Source organism: Gnatocerus cornutus, unplaced genomic scaffold (assembly GCF_029298725.1).
Source record: "Gnatocerus cornutus isolate USDA-ARS CGAHR unplaced genomic scaffold, icGnaCorn1.1 ctg00000041.1, whole genome shotgun sequence".
Taxonomy (NCBI): Eukaryota; Metazoa; Arthropoda; class Insecta; order Coleoptera; family Tenebrionidae; genus Gnatocerus; species Gnatocerus cornutus.
The window spans coordinates 1654652-1667907 of NW_028275390.1; positions in this window are offsets into that span (position 1 = coordinate 1654652).

Consider the following 13256-nt stretch of genomic DNA (forward strand, 5'->3'; position numbering starts at 1 on the left):
AACGGCATTGCATTCAAGGGGTACCTAGATACGGGGTGTACTGGAGTCCTAATAAATGAAACTACAGCCCGAGACCTGAGTCTGAAAATTGATCCGGTACCATGTCTTGTGAAAGGGTACGGAAACAGCGAAGTTTCAGCTCTAGGCAAATATAAAGTTCATCTCAAATTTGACCTAGTCGAAGACGATGTCGACGTCTACGTCATGGAGGATGACATTCAAAGCATTCCCATTCTTGTTGGGCAACCTTTCATCAACACCAACAACAGGGTGCTGCTTGTGAGGAACGACGAGATAAGGGTCGTCCCAGAATCGCAAGATGTAACTCAAGCTTTCAACGCATTTGCTCCAAAGGTTAATGTGACCTTATGCGCAGTCGATACAACCATCATCCCACCAAAGTACGTTGGGTATGTTCCTGTTTTCTGTAAGGAAGAACATCAGGGTGATGTATTTGTTGAGGGACGAGTACGAACTCTACCTAACAGAGAACATTTTGTCACCCAATGTGTTGTGTCTGCACCAAAAGGGGTTGTGTCCATAATTAACACGTCAGAAAACCCAGTTGAGTATCGCTCCTCTCAAGTTGTTGCCAGAGGAAGTATTTGTTGCCAGGAACGCGAACCTGACAAAATTCAAGTTTTAACTGCCGATGTCCGGAAACCATTCGAATTACCAGACATCAATCTTCAAGTCAACAGCCAACTGAGTGATGAAGAAAAGCTCGCTCTGCTTAATCTACTCAACAAATTTAGACACTGTTTCGCTCAAAATTTGAACGAATTAGGAAGATGTAAAGACGTAGAGATGGAGATTCACTTAAATGACGATCGTCCGGTGACATATCGACCTTACAAATTGGCATTTTCTGAAAGAACCAAACTTCAAGAGATTGTTAAAGAACTTGCGGACAACGAAATCGTGAGAGATAGCAATTCTCCATACGCCAGTCCAATTCTACTTGTAAAGTAGAAGTCCGGAGAAACACGGCTATGTATTGACTATCGAGCTTTAAACGCGAAAACAATCAAGGACTGTTTTCCACTGCCAAGGACGGACGAACATCTGGATCGTCTTTCTGGAAGTCGATACTTCACAAGTTTGGACTTAGCATCTGGTTACCATCAGATTCAAATTGCAGCAGATTCCATCAAGAAAACGGCGTTCATTACACCCGATGGCCATTACGAATATCTGAGAATGCCATTTGGCCTAGTTAACGCTCCAGCTGTATTCCAGAGGACCGTCAATAAAGTCTTAGGTCCATTACGATACACTCAAGCTTTGGCCTACATGGACGATGTGCTAATACCATCGAAAGATTTTAACAGCGGTCTTGAAGCATTGGAGAATGTTCTTAAGGCATTTGGAAACTTTGGTCTAACACTCAAGTTGTCAAAGTGCTTCTTCTTCCAAAGAACAACTGAGTATCTGGGACACGAAGTAAGTCAAGATGGAGTCAAGCCTGGAACGAGAAAGATTAAGGCCGTTAAACAGTTCCCGAAACCAAAGAACGCTCATGAAATAAGGCAATTCATTGGACTCGCCGGGTAGTTTAGAAGATATGTCAAGAATTTCGCACAAATTGCAAGACCCTTGACGAAACTCACTCGAAAGGACGTAACTTTTGAGTGGGCAGAAGAACAAGAGAGAGCATTTGAAGAACTCAAGAAGCGGTTAATTGACCGGCCGATATTAGCTTTGTACAACCCGAAATCAGCAGTAACTGAAGTACACACGGACGCCTCTAAATGGGGAATAGGTGGAATCCTTATGCAAGGTTCTGACAAAGTAAACCTCCACCCAATTCAATACTACAGTCGACAGACGTCGAAAGAAGAACAACGATACCATTCTTATGAACTTGAAACACTAGCGGTAGTGTACAGCTTGAAACAATTCCGAGTTTACTTGTTGGGATTGAGATTTGTAGTCGTCACCGACTGCAATGCTCTCAGAACGACTTTTTCCAAACGAGACCTCTTACCACGAGTAGGAAGATGGTGGCTAGAAATTCAAGAATATGACTTCTCTGTTGAATACAGACCAGGGACTAAAATGTGTCATGTAGACGCTCTCAGCAGAAACGCACTTGATGATCGAGTAGAAGTTGCTTACGTCGAGATTGATATCTCCGACTCTGACTGGATACTGTCTACACAGTTAACTGACGAGAGATGCAAGTATCTCAATGAGGTATTGAGGAGGAAACCGGTGGATAAAGAAGAAGCAAACATTCACTCGGAGTTCCAGTTAAATGACAACAGGGTGTATAAGAAAACACTTTCGGGTCCCAAATGATTGGTCCCCAGACATGTTCGCAACCAGATTCTAAAATTCAACCACGATGACAAAGGACATTTTGGAACAGAGAAAACTCTAGACACAATCAAAGACACCTACTGGTTCCCAGGCATGAGGCGCTACACAAAGAAATATGTAGCCAGTTGCCTGCAATGTCAGTATAAAAAGGGGAAGACCGGGATGAAGCCAGGATTTCTGAATTCAATAGAAAAGATTCCCGAACCCATGGACACGATACACATTGATCATCTTGGGCCTTTCGTACGAACCAAGAAGAAGAACAGCTACTTAGTGGTTGCTGTCGATGGCTTTACTAAGTTTGTCTTCATGAAGCCTGTGCAAAGTACAAAAGTTGGGCCAGTTATCGTATTCCTGAAGGGCATATTTGAAGTGTTTGGCGTCCCACGAAGGATTGTTTGCGACAGAGGTTCCGCTTTCACAAGTAAACGGTTTACAAGTTATAGCCAAGAGTGTGGAATTAAGACGATATACACAGCGACGGCTACTCCCAGGGCAAATGGCCAGGTGGAACGGTACAATCAAACAATCATCAGTGCCATAATGACGTCCATGAAAGACGAGGAACATTGGGACCAGACAGTCACTAAAGTTCAATTTGCATTGAACAACAGCATTAATACTGCGACCGGTAAAAGTCCATACCAGTTGTTTCTGGGTTACAAACCTAGGGCAGCAAGTGATGCATTTATGCAGCATACCGTGCAGAGCGGTCAAGGGAACGAACCTTTGGCTGAAATGAGACGAGAGGCTGCAGAAAGGATCGGCAGTGAACAGGCAAAACAGAAACGAATCTTTGACCAGAAAAGGACCAGGCCGATCGAGTACAAGGAAGGCGATCAGGTCCTGATCAGGAAACCAGTTCTTACCAACGACGGGAAAAGTAAGAAGACCCTGTCAAAATACCACGGACCATTTATAGTGGTGAAAGTATTACCTCACGAAAGGTATTACATAGAAAACCTGCCTGGAGCAGACAGATCCCAAAAGTTCTACAAAGGGATATGTGCAGTGGATCGAATGAAACGATTCACAATAAGTAATGACTCTGACACGAAATCAGAATCATGTGATGAAAGCTCACAGTAGACGAATACTGTTGAGAGGACCTCATGTGAGGTGTGAAACGAATCACACACTCACGCAGGAAGTATTTACTAACAAGGGTTGATGTGCTGTGTTACAGGCTTGACTAAGAAGTCAAAGCCTTTTGTCTGGGTTGTCTTGTTGTTGGGATTTTCTTCTCTTTTAGGTCACCCAGCCGAGAATGGACCCTATTATTTGCTGATTTACTAATTGTTGTTGAACGTTGGGTTATGGGGCAATTTAAAATTGGATTTATTTCTAATTATGGTTTGTCTCTAGGTAGCCTTAATCTGCAGGGGCGCAGATTGTAGTAGCGTGGCCGACTGTAACAAACCCAAACGGAGCCCCTAACATACGAGCGCCCGAAAAGGAAGGGGTACTGCTGACGGGACGCGGGAAACGGGCAGTACCACCCGAGTAACGGAAGAGTGTACATCATTGATTGGCAAATTCGTTAATAAATCCATTATTCTAATTTTTGGTGCCGTTCTTTGAGCCCTACACAAGAAAATCCGTTACAATCATGACTTTTTACCAAGATTCAACAGCTGAATTGCAAGAAAACAGCAGAATTCTGCACGAAATCATCAAAATTCTTACAGAAAACCGCATTTTTCGATGCAAAACGACGATTTCTCGCCGATTTTCGTTGTTTTCTGGCATGAATTCGCAAAGAAGAGCACGAAATCTACAAAATCATGACTTTTTACCAAGATTCAACGGCTGAATTGCAAGAAAACAGCAGAATTCTGCACGAAATCGTCAAAATTCTTAGAGAAAACCGCATATTTCGATGCAAAACGACGATTTCTCGCCGATTTTCGTTGTTTTCTGGCTTGAATTCGCAAAGAAGAGCACGAAATCTACAAAATCATGACTTTTTACCAAGATTCAAAGGCTGAATTGCAAGAAAACAGCAGAATTCTGCACGAAATCATCAAAATTCTTACAGAAAACCGCATATTTCGATGCAAAACGACGATTTCTCGCCGATTTTCGTTGTTTTCTGGCATGAATTTGCAAAGAAGAGCACGAAATCTACAAAATCATCACTTTTTACCAAGATTCAACGGCTGAATTGCAAGAAAACAGCAGAATTCTGCACGAAATCATCAAAATTCTTAGAGAAAACCGCATATTTCGATGCAAAACGACGATTTCTCGCTGATTTTCGTTGTTTTCTATCTTGAATTCGCAAAGAAGAGCACGAAATCTACAAAATCATGACTTTTTACCAAGATTCAACGGCTGAATTGCAAGAAAACAGCAGAATTCTGCACGAAATCATCAAAATTCTTACAGAAAACCGCATATTTCGATGCAAAACAACGATTTCTCGCCGGTTTTCGTTGCTTTCTGGCTTGAATTCGCAAAGAAGAGCACGAAATCTACAAAATCATCACTTTTTACCAAGATTCTTCAGCTGAATTGCAAGAAAACAGCAGAATTCTGCACGAAATCATCAAAATTCTCACAGAAAACCGCATATTTTGATGCAAAACGACGATTTCTCGCCGATTTTCGTTGTTTTCTATCTTGAATTCGCCAAGAAGAGCACGAAATCTACAAAATCATGACTTTTTACCTAGATTCAACCGCTGAATTGCAAGAAAACAGCAGAATTCTGCACGAAATCATCAAAATTCTTACAGAAAACCGCATATTTCGATGCAAAACGACGATTTCTCGCCGATTTTCGTTGTTTTCTGGCTTGAATTCGCAAAAAAGAGCACGAAATCTACAAAATCATGACTTTTTACCAAGATTCAACGGTTGAATTGCAAGAAAACAGCAGAATTCTGCACGAAATCATCAAAATTCTTACAGAAAACCGCATATTTCGATGCAAAACGACGATTTCTCGCCGATTTTCGTTGTTTTCTGGCTTGAATTCGCAAAGAAGAGCACGAAATCTACAAAGTCATGACTTTTTACCAAGATTCAACGGCTGAATTGCAAGAAAACAGCAGAATTCTGCACGAAATCATCAAAATTCTTAGAGAAAACTGCATATTTCGATGCAAAACAACGATTTCTCGCCGATTTTCGTTGTTTTCTCTCTTGAATTCGCCAAGAAGAGCACGAAATCTACAAAATCATGACTTTTTACCTAGATTCAACAGCTGAATTGCAAGAAAACAGCAGAATTCTGCACGAAATCATCAAAATTCTTACAGAAAACCGCATATTTCGATGCAAAACGACGATTTCTCGCCGATTTTCGTTGTTTTCTGGCTTGAATTTGCAAAGAAGAGCACGAAATCTACAAAATCATGACTTTTTACCAAGATTCAACAGCTGAATTGCAAGAAAACAGCAGAATTCTGCACGATATCATCAAAATTCTTACAGAAAACCGCATTTTTCGATGCAAAACGACGATTTCTCGCCGATTTTCGTTGTTTTCTGGCATGAATTCGCAAAGAAGAGCACGAAATCTACAAAATCATGACTTTTTACCAAGATTCAACGGCTGAATTGCAAGAAAACAGCAGAATTCTGCACGAAATCGTCAAAATTCTTAGAGAAAACCGCATATTTCGATGCAAAACGACGATTTCTCGCCGATTTTCGTTGTTTTCTGGCTTGAATTCGCAAAGAAGAGCACGAAATCTACAAAATCATGACTTTTTACCAAGATTCAAAGGCTGAATTGCAAGAAAACAGCAGAATTCTGCACGAAATCATCAAAATTCTTACAGAAAACCGCATATTTCGATGCAAAACGACGATTTCTCGCCGATTTTCGTTGTTTTCTGGCATGAATTTGCAAAGAAGAGCACGAAATCTACAAAATCATCACTTTTTACCAAGATTCAACGGCTGAATTGCAAGAAAACAGCAGAATTCTGCACGAAATCATCAAAATTCTTAGAGAAAACCGCATATTTCGATGCAAAACGACGATTTCTCGCTGATTTTCGTTGTTTTCTATCTTGAATTCGCAAAGAAGAGCACGAAATCTACAAAATCATGACTTTTTACCAAGATTCAACGGCTGAATTGCAAGAAAACAGCAGAATTCTGCACGAAATCGTCAAAATTCTTAGAGAAAACCGCATATTTCGATGCAAAACGACGATTTCACGCCGATTTTCGTTGTTTTCTGGCTTGAATTTGCAAAGAAGAGCACGAAATCTACAAAATCATGACTTTTTACCAAGATTCAACGGCTGAATTGCAAGAAAACAGCAGAATTCTGCACGAAATCATCAAAATTCTTACAGAAAACCGCATATTTCGATGCAAAACAACGATTTCTCGCCGGTTTTCGTTGCTTTCTGGCTTGAATTCGCAAAGAAGAGCACGAAATCAACAAAATCATCACTTTTTACCAAGATTCTTCAGCTGAATTGCAAGAAAACAGCAGAATTCTGCACGAAATCATCAAAATTCTCACAGAAAACCGCATATTTTGATGCAAAACGACGATTTCTCGCCGATTTTCGTTGTTTTCTATCTTGAATTCGCCAAGAAGAGCACGAAATCTACAAAATCATGACTTTTTACCTAGACTCAACCGCTGAATTGCAAGAAAACAGCAGAATTCTGCACGAAATCATCAAAATTCTTACAGAAAACCGCATATTTCGATGCAAAACGACGATTTCTCGCCGATTTTCGTTGTTTTCTGGCTTGAATTCGCAAAAAAGAGCACGAAATCTACAAAATCATGACTTTTTACCAAGATTCAACGGTTGAATTGCAAGAAAACAGCAGAATTCTGCACGAAATCATCAAAATTCTTACAGAAAACCGCATATTTCGATGCAAAACGACGATTTCTCGCCGATTTTCGTTGTTTTCTGGCTTGAATTCGCAAAGAAGAGCACGAAATCTACAAGATCATCACTTTTTACCAAGATTCAATGGCTGAATTGCAAGAAAACGGCAGAATTCTGCACGAAATCATCAAAATTCTTAGAGAAAACCGCATATTTCGATGCAAAACGACGATTTCTCGCCGATTTTCGTTGTTTTCTGGCTTGAATTCGCAAAGAAGAGCACGAAATCTACAAAATCATGACTTTTTACCAAGATTCAACGGCTGAATTGCAAGAAAACAGCAGAATTCTGCACGAAATCATCAAAATTCTTAGAGAAAACTGCATATTTCGATGCAAAACAACGATTTCTCGCCGATTTTCGTTGTTTTCTCTCTTGAATTCGCCAAGAAGAGCACGAAATCTACAAAATCATGACTTTTTACCTAGATTCAACAGCTGAATTGCAAGAAAACAGCAGAATTCTGCACGAAATCGTCAAAATTCTTAGAGAAAACCGCATATTTCGATGCAAAACGACGATTTCTCGCCGATTTTCGTTGTTTTCTGGCTTGAATTCGCAAAGAAGAGCACGAAATCTACAAAATCATGACTTTTTACCAAGATTCAACAGCTGAATTGCAAGAAAACAGCAGAATTCTGCACGAAATCGTCAAAATTCATAGTGAAAACCGCATATTTCGATGCAAAACGACGATTTCACGCCAATTTTCGTTGTTTTCTGGCTTGAATTTGCAAAGAAGAGCACGAAATCTACAAAATCATGACTTTTTACCAAGATTCAACGGCTGAATTGCAAGAAAACAGCAGAATTCTGCACGAAATCGTCAAAATTCTTAGAGAAAACCGCATATTTCGATGCAAAACGACGATTTCTCGCCGATTTTCGTTGTTTTCTGGCTTGAATTCGCAAAGAAGAGCACGAAATCTACAAAATCATGACTTTTTACCTAGATTCAACAGCTGAATTGCAAGAAAACAGCAGAATTCTGCACGAAATCATCAAAATTCTTACAGAAAACCGCATATTTCGATGCAAAACGACGATTTCTCGCCGATTTTCGTTGTTTTCTGGCTTGAATTCGCAAAGAAGAGCACGAAATCTACAAAATCATGACTTTTTACCAAGATTCAACGGCTGAATTGCAAGAAAACAGCAGAATTCTGCACGAAATCATCAAAATTCTTACAGAAAACCGCATATTTCGATGCAAAACGATGATTTCTCGCCGATTTTCGTTGTTTTCTGGCATGAATTCGCAAAGAAGAGCACGAAATCTACAAAATCATGACTTTTTACCAAGATTCAACGGCTGAATTGCAAGAAAACAGCAGAATTCTGCACGAAATCGTCAAAATTCTTAGAGAAAACCGCATATTTCGATGCAAAACGACGATTTCTCGCCGATTTTCGTTGTTTTCTGGCTTGAATTCGCAAAGAAGAGCACGAAATCTACAAAATCATCACTTTTTACCAAGATTCAACGGCTGAATTCCAAGAAAACAGCAGAATTCTGCACGAAATCATCAAAATTCTTAGAGAAAACCGCATATTTCGATGCAAAACGACGATTTCTCGCCGATTTTCGTGGTTTTCTGGCTTGAATTCGCAAAGAAGAGCACGAAATCTACAAAATCATGACTTTTTACCAAGATTCAACGGCTGAATTGCAAGAAAACAGCAGAATTCTGCACGAAATCATCAAAATTCTTAGAGAAAACCGCATATTTCGATGCAAAACGACGATTTTTTGCCGATTTTCGTTGTTTTCTGGCTTGAATTCGCAAAGAAGAGCACGAAATCTACAAAATCATCACTTTTTACCAAGATTCAACGGCTGAATTGCAAGAAAACAGCAGAATTCTGCACGAAATCATCAAAATTCTTACAGAAAACCGCATATTTCGATGCAAAACGACGATTTCTCGCCGATTTTCGTTGTTTTCTGGCTTGAATTCGCAAAGAAGAGCACGAAATCTACAAAATCATGACTTTTTACCAAGATTCAACGGCTGAATTGCAAGAAAACAGCAGAATTCTGCACGAAATCATCAAAATTCTTACAGAAAACCGCATATTTCGATGCAAAACGATGATTTCTCGCCGATTTTCGTTGTTTTCTGGCATGAATTCGCAAAGAAGAGCACGAAATCTACAAAATCATGACTTTTTACCAAGATTCAACACCTGAATTGCAAGAAAACAGCAGAATTCTTCACGAAATCGTCAAAATTCTTAGAGAAAACTGCATATTTCGATGCAAAACGACGATTTCTCGCCGATTTTCGTTGTTTTCTGGCTTGAATTCGCAAAGAAGAGCACGAAATCTACAAAATCATCACTTTTTACCAAGATTCAACGGCTGAATTGCAAGAAAACAGCAGAATTCTGCACGAAATCATCAAAATTCTTAGAGAAAACCGCATATTTCGATGCAAAACGACGATTTCTCGCTGATTTTCGTTGTTTTCTATCTTGAATTCGCAAAGAAAAGCACGGAATCTACAAAATCATGACTTTTTACCAAGATTCAACGGCTGAATTGCAGGAAAACAGCAGAATTCTGCACGAAATCATCAAAATTCTTACAGAAAACCGCATATTTCGATGCAAAACGACGATTTCTCGCCGATTTTCGTTGTTTTCTGGCTTGAATTCGCAAAGAAGAGCACGAAAACTACAAAATCATGACTTTTTACCAAGATTCAACGGCTGAATTGCAAGAAAACAGCAGAATTCTGCACGAAATCATCAAAATTCTTACAGAAAACCGCATTTTTCGATGCAAAACGACTATTTCTCGCCGATTTTCGTTGTTTTCTGGCTTGAATTCGCAAAGAAGAGCACGAAATCTACAAAATCATGACTTTTTACCAAGATTCAACGGCTGAATTGCAAGAAAACTGTAGAATTCTGCACGAAATCATCAAAATTCTTACAGAAAACCGCATATTTCGATGCAAAACAACGATTTCTCGCCGATTTTCGTTGCTTTCTGGCTTGAATTCGCAAAGAAGAACACGAAATCTACAAAATCATCACTTTTTACCAAGATTCTTCAGCTGAATTGCAAGAAAACAGCAGAATTCTGCACGAAATCATCAAAATTCTTACAGAAAACCGCATATTTTGATGCAAAACGACGATTTCTCGCCGATTTTCGTTGTTTTCTATCTTGAATTCGCCAAGAAGAGCACGAAATCTACAAAATCATGACTTTTTACCTAGATTCAACCGCTGAATTGCAAGAAAACAGCAGAATTCTGCACGAAATCATCAAAATTCTTACAGAAAACCGCATATTTCGATGCAAAACGACGATTTCTCGCCGATTTTCGTTGTTTTCTGGCTTGAATTCGCAAAGAAGAGCACGAAATCTACAAGATCATCACTTTTTACCAAGATTCAATGGCTGAATTGCAAGAAAACAGCAGAATTCTGCACGAAATCATCAAAATTCTTAGAGAAAACCGCATATTTCGATGCAAAACGACGATTTCTCGCCGATTTTCGTTGTTTTCTGGCTTGAATTCGCAAAGAAGAGCACGAAATCTACAAAATCATGACTTTTTACCAAGATTCAACGGCTGAATTGCAAGAAAACAGCAGAATTCTGCACGAAATCATCAAAATTCTTAGAGAAAACTGCATATTTCGATGCAAAACAACGATTTCTCGCCGATTTTCGTTGTTTTCTCTCTTGAATTCGCCAAAAAGAGCACGAAATCTACAAAATCATGACTTTTTACCTAGATTCAACAGCTGAATTGCAAGAAAACAGCAGAATTCTGCACGAAATCATCAAAATTCTTACAGAAAACCGCATATTTCGATGCAAAACGACGATTTCTCGCCGATTTTCGTTGTTTGCTGGCTTGAATTCGCAAAAAGAGCACGAAATCTACAAAATCATGACTTTTTACCAAGATTCAACGGTTGAATTGTAAGAAAACAGCAGAATTCTGCACGAAATCATCAAAATTCTTACAGAAAACCGCATATTTCGATGCAAAACGACGATTTCTCGCCGATTTTCGTTGTTTTCTGGCTTGAATTCGCAAAGAAGAGCACGAAATCTACAAGATCATCACTTTTTACCAAGATTCAATGGCTGAATTGCAAGAAAACAGCAGAATTCTGCACGAAATCATCAAAATTCTTAGAGAAAACCGCATATTTCGATGCAAAACGACGATTTCTCGCCGATTTTCGTTGTTTTCTGGCTTGAATTCGCAAAGAAGAGCACGAAATCTACAAAATCATGACTTTTTACCAAGATTCAACGGCTGAATTGCAAGAAAACAGCAGAATTCTGCACGAAATCATCAAAATTCTTAGAGAAAACTGCATATTTCGATGCAAAACAACGATTTCTCGCCGATTTTCGTTGTTTTCTCTCTTGAATTCGCCAAGAAGAGCACGAAATCTACAAAATCATGACTTTTTACCTAGATTCAACAGCTGAATTGCAAGAAAACAGCAGAATTCTGCACGAAATCATCAAAATTCTTACAGAAAACCGCATATTTCGATGCAAAACGACGATTTCTCGCCGATTTTCGTTGTTTTCTAGCTTGAATTCGCAAAGAAGACCACGAAATCTACAAAATCATGACTTTTTACCAAGATTCAACGGCTGAATTGCAAGAAAACAGCAGAATTCTGCACGAAATCGTCAAAATTCTTAGAGAAAACCGCATATTTCGATGCAAAACGACGATTTCACGCCGATTTTCGTTGTTTTCTGGCTTGAATTTGCAAAGAAGAGCACGAAATCTACAAAATCATGACTTTTTACCAAGATTCAACGGCTGAATTGCAAGAAAACAGCAGAATTCTGCACGAAATCATCAAAATTCTTAGAGAAAACTGCATATTTCGATGCAAAACAACGATTTCTCGCCGATTTTCGTTGTTTTCTCTCTTGAATTCGCCAAGAAGAGCACGAAATCTACAAAATCATGACTTTTTACCTAGATTGAACAGCTGAATTGCAAGAAAACAGCAGAATTCTGCACGAAATCATCAAAATTCTTAGAGAAAACCGCATATTTCGATGCAAAACGACGATTTCTCGCTGATTTCGTTGTTTTCTATCTTGAATTCGCAAAGAAGAGCACGAAATCTACAAAATCATGACTTTTTACCAAGATTCAACAGCTGAATTGCAAGAAACCAGCAGAATTCTGCACGAAATCATCAAAATTCTTAGAGAAAACCGCATATTTCGATGCAAAACGACGATTTTTCGCCGATTTTCGTTGTTTTCTGGCTTGAATTCGCAAAGAAGAGCACGAAATCTACAAAATCATCACTTTTTACCAAGATTCAACGGCTGAATTGCAAGAAAACAGCAGAATTCTGCACGAAATCATCAAAATTCTTAGAGAAAACTGCATATTTCGATGGAAAACAACGATTTCTCGTCGATTTTCGTTGTTTTCTATCTTGAATTCGCCAAGAAGAGCACGAAATCTACAAAATCATGACTTTTTACCTAGATTCAACGGCTGAATTGCAAGAAAACAGCAGAATTCTGCACGAAATCATCAAAATTCTTACAGAAAACCGCATATTTCGATGCAAAACGACGATTTCACGCCGATTTTCGTTGTTTTCTGGCTTGAATTCGCAAAGAAGAGCACGAAATCTACAAAATCATGACTTTTTACCAAGATTCAACGGCTGAATTGCAAGAAAACAGCAGAATTCTGCACGAAATCGTCAAAATTCTTAGAGAAAACCGCATATTTCGATGCAAAACGACGATTTCACGCCGATTTTCGTTGTTTTCTGGCTTGAATTTGCAAAGAAGAGCACGAAATCTACAAAATCATGACTTTTTACCAAGATTCAACGGCTGAATTGCAAGAAAACAGCAGAATTCTGCACGAAATCATCAAAATTCTTAGAGAAAACTGCATATTTCGATGCAAAACCACGATTTCTCGCCGATTTTCGTTGTTTTCTCTCTTGAATTCGCCAAGAAGAGCACGAAATCTACAAAATCATGACTTTTTACCTAGATTCAACAGCTGAATTGCAAGAAAACAGCAGAATTC